The following is an 11289-nucleotide window of genomic DNA, read 5'->3' on the forward strand; positions in this document are numbered from 1 at the left end:
AAGTTGATGTATCCACAAAGGCAAAATGCAGTGAAGTTGAATGGAAACAGACTTAGTGAACAAATCATGACATACATGAAGAATGAGACTGATGTTCATTCAACTGAGACTGCAACCTTCCTGAATTAATACATGAAACAAACAGAAATGCCATATTTCCATCATATTTTCTACATTATTTTCTGCTGTTTGAGGTTTGAATTGCGCTCTTTTAATTACATCATCTCTTCTTCTGCCATGTTTTAATGGCAGCTGACAAAAGAATTAGGCCCCCCGGCTTTTTAGCTCAAACATAACAGCAGTGGATGAAAACCCCAATTTAATTTGCATTTTCTTTTGCTGATTTTGAACATTAAACTTTTTTTAAATGTTGAGTCATGAAGAGAAGACCTGTGAAAGGAGCTGTGTTTTGTCCATAGATAAACAAAGTCACGTGAAGATGGTGGAGTGCTGTTAGGCTGGAGATCCATGAGACAAAGCGGTCTATGGCTCACACAATGAACGCATAATGGCCTGTATTTCTCATTTATTTTCTTCCCCACAAAAAATTTCACATGCACAAAAACAGCCAAACAGGCTCAGCTGGGAGGCCGTGGCTGGTGAGCGGGTGGTAGTCGTCAGGCTGTGCGGTCGTGCCTGCCCACCGTGGGGGTGCTTGGAGGCCACCTGTCTAGAGAGGCCCAGGCATGTAGAGGCCCAGCAGTGCTATATGAAAGCAGATATGAGTCAACAGGTGTGTGTGCATGTGCATGTGTGTGTGTTTGTACTGTGTCAACCAAGATTGTGACAAACAATGTCAGCAGCAGCTGATGCCAGCCACTCTGTCAGGAGTTGTCCCTAAATAGCTGAAGCTGGCAGTTGCCTGGAGGACAGTTGTTGCGGCTCCTCGGCCTCCCCGCACGCACCTCTTTACAACAGAATACTTGACATTCCCATTTTTGGTCTTCAAGTATAAAATGGGCTGCCCCAGTTTACGCTGATTGGCTTAGCCTGGCTCAGAACCATCGTAAAACACCCAATAAACACGCACACCTGTGATCCTGTTAGAATCTGGTAAAAATAGAAGTACTGATTCCAGTTCTTTACTCAAGTCAAAGTGACAGTACAGGCCCTGAAATGTGCTCGGAGGGACAGGACATTTCTATTAGCTGTTTCTGTGCTGCGCTAACTGAGCCTCACCTTTTCTTCACAGTTGAATTCCCTCGCTTATTATTTTCATCTCGTTACATCATTTTCATCTTGTTAGATCTTTATTGTTATCATTATTGTCTTGTTACGTCTTTTACGTTGCTGTCAACAAGCTACACCAGCAAATCGCGTTATTGTCCTGTCTCTATTTCAGTTGAAATCAGTCTTGATGTAGGGAAGGTGGCGAACAGTGATGCAAAATACAAAATAATAAAAACAAATCCCCTTAAATTTATTGAAACGAAAGTAATGAGCCTGTTCTGAAAATGTTGAGAATGATGTTTTTGTTCAAATGTGGCTAGTAAAACTGAAAAGTTAATAAATGCTTATAAGTATAATAAGTTTTTCAACTTTACTTCCCACTTCTGGGAACTGAAAGGGAGTTGCTTGGAAGAATATAGAATTATTTTTGGCTAGTTTTAAAAGATTTTACATATTTTTATGATTATGTTGTGTAGGCAGTTTGGTATGAAAGCAGGTCCACCAAGGTTAAGCTTTAGCAACAAGAGACATGAGACAGCTATTCATGTTGTGCCTAACAGCACCTCTTAGATGTCCAAATCAGTTTTAAGCCCTCTTATTACTTAAGTATTGACTTGGTTTCCATGGCTTCCTTGTGGGAAATGCCGCAGTGGTAAGGTTTCTCATCTTAAGTGGCCCCACCATACTTTGGGCTGTGTTTTCAGGGCCCTCTGTGTCCCCTTAGCCCCGACTCAGAAAACTGCTTTTCTATGCAGCCTTTCACAACGGCAACAGATACAGTACGCCCTTTGACCTCTGCTCTGTTTGGTCCAAGAAGGGCGACATCACCCCATGGGATAATAAATCAACCAAAGGCCAGGAGGTTAGATTGACCCCCTGTGACCTTTGGCCTTACGAGATTTCCCTCGGCCATATGTCTGTGGTGAACCGTGCCCCACCCCTCTCCGGGACCAGAGGAAAGCTCCGCAGCCAAGAACAACAGCATAAACCGGCACCGTTCAGATCCAAAGATCCGTCTGAGCTGCTCAGTTTCACATCCCGCGTCCAGCCTGCCATAGAAACCCCTCCCTGGGCCGGTTATGCTAAGTGTGACTGCCGCTAATGTGTTGTTACGGCTGCTGCAGATTTGAGCAGAGGTCCGAGCACACTTTGAAGGGGGGGGGTACGAGGTGCTGCAGAGGGGGCAAAGGAAAGCTGCCTATATAGGTCATATTATTGGGGACTTTTCCCCCCAGACAGGGAGAGAATTCCTGGCTAGAAACTGGAAGGACTTCAGTGGTGTGCTGGGGTTTGGCCCGCCGAGGCAGAATGTTAGGCATGGTGGACAGCTGCACCATGGAGCTACTGTAAGAGCGAGAGGGGGGCTGTTATTTCAAAACAACACAGACGTGATACACTGTACAAGCTTTGAACACCAGTCTGGTGCTTTGTTTCGATTTGTAGAAGTATATTTGATTAGAATAGGGAAGCGAAAACAGAGCATGAACATACAGCCTGAGGATTACTTGAAAAGCCTGTCGAATAAGGTTTCATTATTACTGACTTCTTATCACTGTAGATACAACACAAATTCTCGGAAGTGACGCGTGAAGGATGAGGTTTCAGGGATGATGAGGAGATACGGTAGACACAGATTTTTATTCACCCATCAACCACTATCAAAATCCCGATCAACCTCTACCCAGTCTGTTATTTATGTGGATATTTAGGGCGGATTTCATGGAGGGACAATAAACACAAGAAAATTCTCAAGAACAGTTCCTGAAGGGGGCACCAAATGTGAAACTGACCAGAAACTTACTATTTTAACACCATGTTTGTTGTAATTATGTCTTTTTGATTAATTAAGTCCTAATTTATTTCCAAAATTAGTAACAAAATTACATCATGACAGCCATTTTACATGCAAGAAAAAAAAAGAATATACTGAGACCTCCTGTCCCCACAGGTGTACATGCAGTAAGAGACATGGCTGCCCTGTACCAATATGGCGGCCACATTTGACGCGCAAGATTTAACCACAAGCTACTGGAGCGAACAAAATTCAGTCTGTGAATGTGTTTTATTCCATCGAGTGATAAAAGTAAAGAGTCTCGTTTGACATTACAAAGTAGCTCCTTATTGGAGGTCAGCCGCCCCCCTGGTGCCTCCATGCTCGACGAAACGTTAGAAATGTCGTCTAGAGTGGCCTGGTGTCCGAGACGACGTGGTTTAGTGCCCTCTTGAGCGCCCCTTGAACAAAACCTTATAAGTATATCACAACTTTCGGTGCACTGATGTTCCACTGCATACAGCTGATGCCCTTTTTATTTTTGTCGCCCGTGCCCCTCAGACCGCCACTGTATGATAATATTGTCTAAAATTTTATAGTAATGTTTACAATGAAATGTTGAAGGGGACAACTGTCTGTTTTTCACAGAAAAGGTGGGTCCAGACCCCCTTGTCCCCCCCATAATTTGCACCCTTGCCCGTACGGTAGTTTTTTTGGGGGGGTTTTGCCTGAAAAAGGGAAGTAATAGGTCCTGCGTGTGTGAAGCAAATTAGTGTTCTTAGTTTCTGTACATGCCTCCACTCAGTTAAATTTGCACAGAGAGGCCGCTCAAAATCCCCAAAACAGCAACACCGTAATCAGCAGGGAGTGAAAATTGAAAACAGAGTGAAAAATTGAATATTGGGAGGCCAATGGACCACATCCATGGCTGTCCAAAGGCAGAGGTAGGTTTCATATGGTGAGGAGTCTGCTTTTCTCATCAGGCCCTGTGTTGGAGAACATGTTCACTCATTCTTATGGCAGGAATCTTTTCAACACCAGAACTGAGGAGCCTGCAGCGCGGAGGCCCCACGAGCCTCCTGATGAGGGCAGCAGAAGCAGGACAAAAAAATAAATAAATAAAATACATTTTTTTTTCTTAAAAGTTAGAAAGAAGTCTGGGTATATTCATATGAAATGTAGGACGCTTTATTGCTCCTGAAAAGTGGAAAGTTGATGCATTTCTGGTACCGATCCAAAACAACGCTGAAGACAATTTTCCATTCCGTGTCATTTTAACCGTCAGTGTTCCCTTGTCGTTGGTTTACACATTATGGCAGGCTGGCTCGGTGGATGATGGGATGTAATTCGATGTATACTGTGGTCTCTGTTGTAAGATGCATTTTGACTGACTGGAATTATTGCCACATAAACTTCTGCGAATGTCACAAAAAGTTGCGTCATATGGAAATATTTTACATCATGTCAAAGTCGCATCACATCCTCACACACCCATGCTGTCATCATCATGTGTGGAAATGCTCTTCTGCTAATTGACACTCAGTTACTGTACATCTTCTATAGAATTATACTTCACATGTAACTATGTCACAAACTGTTTCAGGGAAAAGCTGCATTTGGTCATACAGCATTAAAAACAACACAAAAATAGAATTAATATGTCTGCAGTTACTTTAAATGCAACACTCCAACAACTCACACACAATTTAACTTTTATTGAAGCGATGTCTCCACCACAGTGAATTGCTATGTGTCTCTTCACTTACACACACACACACACTCACACACACACAATCTCCACAACTAAAATTACTTCATCGGCCCTAATTGATCCTACAATTGCAAATTTAATTTGACTGTAACAGGTCAAATTAGTCAGGGTATTTATTTAATAATCTATTTTAATACTGGAATGATTGGACAATAAATTGTGTAGTCAGTCCACAAAAACTTATTCAATTAATTAGCTGATTTATTAAAAAAAAAAAAAAAATCTAAGTGGGCGTCTACCAGTATCAACAATAACTGTGATATTTAAAAATGAAGTAATAACATCACATTAATAATACACTTGGAATATAATGCAAATAACCCAGTGCCTTGTAGACACACTGTACTTAAGTAATCTGTGTATTTCTCCTTGTGTGTAACATGACATTTTATAGACTAAACACTTAATTGATTAAAGGAAAAGAAATCAAACTCTTATACATGATGAAAATAATTACTGGTTGCAGTTATAATTTATGCTTTATTCTTATAATCCTTTATTTAAACAAGTAGCCTCATTGAGATCAAAGTAACTGAATAATAAATAAATAAATAAATAAAAAAGTTAAAAAATCTAAACATTTTGTATTACATTCCATTTGTAAGTAACATAGAACTGACCAAGTTTTCCAAGTTAAATTTGAACAGATGTAGGTAACATTACAAAAAAACCCCCATAAAAGTAGCAGTGGACTTTTATTTTGACAGACTGCTAGCCATGGATCGTTACCGCATTATATTCCATTATATTTTGAATTCAGAAATGCACAAACTGGTGCATAAATGAAGGAAATAAAGTGTTTGATCCTCAAAATGTCCCCGACTTAACATGTGTCCCCTCAGTATTGAGATGAAAGCTAAGCCATTGGCTAAAGATGATTATTTATTTAATCATTGCACTTAATGAAAGAGGCTATCGCAGTGAGGTTGACAGTAAAAGTCCAAGAAAAGAAATCTAGAAGTCTATCTGCTCTGCACAGATGTTCCAGCTGGAAGCTCTGTCTCTATTTCTCGGCCAAATGCATCTAAACGCATCCTTGGACATTCCTGATGGGATTACTGGCCCAGGTACCATCCACTGGTCAGGAGAGATAAAGAGAGAATGAGTCAGAGTGAGCGTGCAGCACAGCCTGCTTGTTTTTACGTCTCGTGCTGCGTGCTTGAGCAGATTTGCCTTGATAAAAGATAAAGGCTCTTTGATAGACTGCAGGTGCGCTGCTTTAATGAGCATTACCACCACTACCCCCCTTTTTTCCCGGCAAAAACGCACCACAGACGCACATCTGCACATCTGTCATTCGATGTTCTGCTGCATCTCCGTAACATTCTCCTCCCCCCTGCTTTCTGCCTGTCACTCATTCCCAGACTCTCGCACACACATCTCACACACTCCACGCACTTCGGTGTTTGAGGAACCAAAGTGACGTCAGAGCATTTGCTGTTCAATGAAATAGTTTTTCCTGTATTGATACAGCTTTCCTGGCTGACTGAATCCAAACCCCACCCGCTCGGGGCATTCCAGGCAGGCTAAAACAAACGCTCAGAGAACCGGAAAAAAAATACAGTAATTCAGATGCAATTTGGCCTGCTCTCCAGCTGCTAGAGGCACGCTGGAGAAAGGAAGAAACAGGAGGAGAAAGACATTTAGAGAGGGATGTTAGGTGTTTGTTTGTGGGCACTTGCTTTCTCCTTATTCAGAGCCCGAGGTGCCCAGGGAATAGCTCGATGACGTGGGTTGTGGTCTGGGCAGGAAACATGGGGAGGAACTTGTGACTTTATATTAAGTGCCGAGGCGGTTAACAGGAAAAGATAACCTGTTTCTGTTGATATAGCAAGGAAGTGTGAATTCTTGGCACATGCGAGATGTCGCAGGCCGACGATGCCTTCTACGTCTCTGATTGACTGGCTCACTGGAATTTCCTCGAGTTCGCTGTGGTTTTGTTTGGGTGGCTGTGATGGAGTGTCGGAGTGTTACAGGAATGCTTTCAGGGACATTCCTGCTGCAACAGAAAAGGTGTTTCTTATGCAAGCAGAGATGTACTGTTGCATCACAGAGGCCACACAGTGAAGTCCCAGCTATGGCCTTTTAAATGACTGACCATGTTATCTGTGGGCATTTTTATGGAGCACACAAATAAACAATTTACTCTCAGCAGATAAACTCTACATTGTGAAAGAATTGTGTAAAAGGGGTTATTCAGCAATTTCTCAGTACTGATGTGGCACTCCAAGAGAAATAACGAGGAATGATGAGGCATTTTCCGTGTGCAAGTCAAATGCAGGACACAAAAATGTGATAAAATTGCGCTGCACACAAAACTGCTCAAAATTTTCATTTTTAGAATTCAGCAAGAAAAATTATATGTAATTCATGGAGACATGTGTCAGACCTTTACAACAACATAACATTTTGTTGTCGCTGTGTGTAATTGTTACATCAGTGTGGTGAAATTATACCTCCCATAGCCTGAAGAAATAAGAAAATGCCCATGTAACACTTGAGTAATAATAGGTTGTTGACACAAGTCACATTACTGTGAGTGAGCTCAGTGTATAGATAAAAATAATGCTGAAATTGTTTTACCTATAGCATGGGATTTCATACACACACACACACACACACATAAAAAATCATATTGTGATTACTTTGACAGATATTGCAGTATGATAAATGATTAGTGAGAATGGTCATTTTTGCATCACAATTTCACTCAAAAGAAATATTAAAATCATGGTGATGTGATATTTGTCGAGGTTTGTACCAAACAAACATCTGGAGAACAAGATGTGTAGGCCAGGGCGTCTCTGCAGCACTACAGCACTTCATTATAATGCTGTTTTTTCACAGAATTTCCTTTATCAAAAAATTGCAGCTTTCTGCAATTTGGATATTGCACTTGGCCATACTGCAATTTCAATAAAATTGCCTTTAATTGTGCAGCCCTAACACACACATACACACACACACACACCCACACACACACACACACGGGTGACCAGATGTCCTGAAAAATTCAGGACAGTCCAGAATTAGAAGCAGTTGTCCTGAATCCGGTATCCTGTCCTTTATTGTCCTAAAAAAATCAGCCGTTACACTCATAGATAATGAACAACATATGAATATGTGAAAATATTCTGATCAAATCAGTCGTGTGGGCTGTAGTTCCTGCTTTTAGTTATTGAAAAATGTCCCGTTTGTTTTTGAAAATTAAAATTGATGTGTTTTATCTTGCAGTGATTAGGCCAAGGGTCTGCAACCTTTTCTCTCTAAAGAGCCATTCTTGGCCTGAAAAAAAAAAAAATAGTTTGGAGCTGCAACTATTAAATTCTCTGTTTCCCTCTGAGACTTTTCTTTTGTTGGATTTGGCATCCATAGCTAGCCTCGGGAGACTGAAGACTAGCCACCCACAAAATTTAGAGGAAAAGGGGCTCAGTCATTTTAGTTGACGAGATATTAAAACTTCTCTCTTTTTTTGTTCAGTGTATTCAGACGGCACATTTTTACAAATGCAGAATGTAAGAATCACTTTAGACCTACAACAATTATAAATGAAAATTAAAATGTTAAAAAAAAAAAACACTGTTCAGTTCCATATATTTTTTGTCAAACCACTGGAAGCCACTGAAGAGGAGTGAAAGAGCTGCAGGTTACAGACCCCCGGTTATAAATAACAGATTGTTGATGTTAGTCGACCTGTTTAAACCAGATGATGGAGACTGCATACGCCACTGTGGGAATTTTTGCTTATAAATATCTAAAAAAAAGAAAAAGAGGAAAAAAAAAAAAGAGTCTTCTCTGCTAAAAAGACATTTAAAATGACTTTGACTCACCTGTCACCTGTGCCAGGACACTGTGCTTCATATCATCTACATTTGTAACTGATCTTCATAATATTAATAACAAATGATACTATGCTAAATTATTCTATTTTAATCCTTTTCACATGACACGTCCAACTCCCTGTCCAAAATTTGACCCATTCGCATCTGGTTACCCTAACACACACACACACACACACACACACACACACACACACACACACACACACACACACACACACACACCATCAGCATCGGCAATTATTGGTGGAATCATTTCACTGAACATTTTTGCATTGCTTTGTAGACCTTTTGGCAGCCACATTAATATGGAATAGCAGGGTAAACACAGGTGTTACCAGTGATACTAATTAAGGTCCCATTCCATTTAGTGTAGCAGGGCCTTCCCAGTGACACATGCACAGTAGCAGCACCCTGACTCTGTTTGACCTGAATGGAATGAACAGTGACAGAAATGCAGATGCTCGCTGGTTGACTTACTGACTGAACGGCTGACTGGGTGTCTGTTTGGTTGCTGGTTGACTGGATGGAGGAAGAGGAGGAGAAAGTGTGTGTTTCATCAGAAATGCAAGATGTACAGCAGTGTGAAAACAAGTGGAATAAGAGGCCTACAATATTAAAATCATTTTTTATAATAAAAATTTACTTGCAGCTTTACTTTTAAATTTATAATTTTTTATGAAATTATGACGATTATAGGAATTTTACTTACAATTTAAAAATTTTATTCAAGTAGTTTTGAGAAAATAAAAATTACATTGAGAGATGTAGTGATTGTGGTATGTGGGAAAGTGTAGGTTGCGACCAAAATGACAGGAAATGATTCACAATGTTTGTTTACATATATGACAATAGATCATATTCACAGCAGTCATATTGACATAAAACAGTTGGTAAACACAGGTATTACAATTAAAGTGCTCCTATTGTGCATGTTGGCTCTGCTACACTAAATGGAATTGGACCTTAATTAGTATCATTGGTAAAAATTTGTGTTTGTTACTTCTTATCAAAAAAACTCTACTGCCATATACGCGGTGTATACATTCTGAATCATTTCCTGACATGTAGGGTGCAACCTACATTTTCTCACATACCGAAACCACAGTGAGTTATTTACTCAAAAATACTTAAATTTAAATTTTTAAATTCTAAAAAAAAATCCCCTGTAATTGTCACAATTAAATAAAACATACAGCATTTAAAAGCAAAGTTGCATGAACATTTTTATTAGTAGTAAACATAATTTGCACATTGTACTGAATCTTTCTTCCTATTTAACACTGTTGTACACTGGGTATTGCAGAGTGGCTGAGACACACACTTTCTCCTCTTCTGCCTCCATCCAATCCATCAGTCAACCACACAGACACCCAGTCAGCCGCTCAGTCAGTAAGTCAGCCAGGGAGCCACCTAGTCAAGCAGTCAGTCAGTCAGTCAGTCAGTCAGTCTGCTGTTTGGGCAGGGTGGAGGCTCGTAGACGGGCTCTTTGTCTGAGCAGAGAAGCCCCAGACACAACAGTGGCCGGCCCCGGCCCCTCACAATGGCCCTCCACACAAAGGCCCACACACTGGGACAATGGGCCGGGCTCAGGGTGGGGGTGGACGGCTGAGCTGAGGTTACCCACCTGCACACTTCAGGACTGGACACCCCCACCCCACCCTATCCTACCCCACCCCTCCCCTCACACACACACACACACACACATACAGAGCCCCCACCCGTCCAGCTTTAAAGCGCTGCTGCAGGTGTCTTCCTGTGTCTGTGGCACGAGGAGGAAGCAGGGAGAAGGCGTGCAGTGAAATCTTTAACTTGGGTTTCACAGCAGAAGATGTGCCATGACAGACACTGAGACACATGTGTAGTAAAGTTACTGCAGGTCAAAGAGCATCTTGACACGGATTAGGGCTCGGCTGCCGGCACACATCACTCACAATTACAAGAGTTAAAATAGAATAAAAATTAAAACAATAGTACAAGTTCCATCAGAGCAAACATGAGTTTGTTTTGAAGCAGTTAAGTGAGGTTGTGTTTCTGTTGGAAACAGAAAGAGATGAAACACTATGAAAATTTCATGTCAGGATTACGGTGGCTGAAATGATCAGTTATTATCACAGTATTTTTAAAATGTTATGAAAATGTTCAAGAAGTCCTGATACACACATTGAAATAATTTCACCAATTTTTATATTGAAAACCTCTCAAAGATCTGAAACTGCATTGCATTGTTGAATTGCAAATTCTTTTCACTGACCCAAAACTGTTGCTAAGCAATAATCAAACAAGGTAATCATGATCATTCAAATTTTAAACAGTAATACTAATCGTGAAAATGGATAATTGTTTCATCCCGAACTGGTAACTTTTTTTTTTCAGCTTAAGTATATTTCTAACAGCATCTCAACACTAAATATTAGTACAAAATCCATAATCATATAAACTTATCTAAAATCTAAAATAAAAAATAGATTAAAATGTAATATAAAAAGTAATAACTTTATTAATTCATCATGAATGAAATTCAGATTTGAATAAGATTTTCAAAAATACACTTCTAAGCTGAATGCAGTTTCACCACTAAGTATGGCACATTTTACAAAAAAAAAACTTTAAATGAAATAATAATAAATTACGTATTTAAATAAAAACCCTGTAAGTGGAAAGAACAATTTAAGGTAACAACATAATTTAAAACACACCACACAAGACTCTTAAGTGAAAACACACTCACACACACT

This window comes from Lutjanus erythropterus, chromosome 13 (assembly GCF_056507025.1).
Source record: "Lutjanus erythropterus isolate fLutEry1 chromosome 13, fLutEry1.hap2, whole genome shotgun sequence".
NCBI classification, from domain to species: domain Eukaryota; kingdom Metazoa; phylum Chordata; class Actinopteri; order Lutjaniformes; family Lutjanidae; genus Lutjanus; species Lutjanus erythropterus.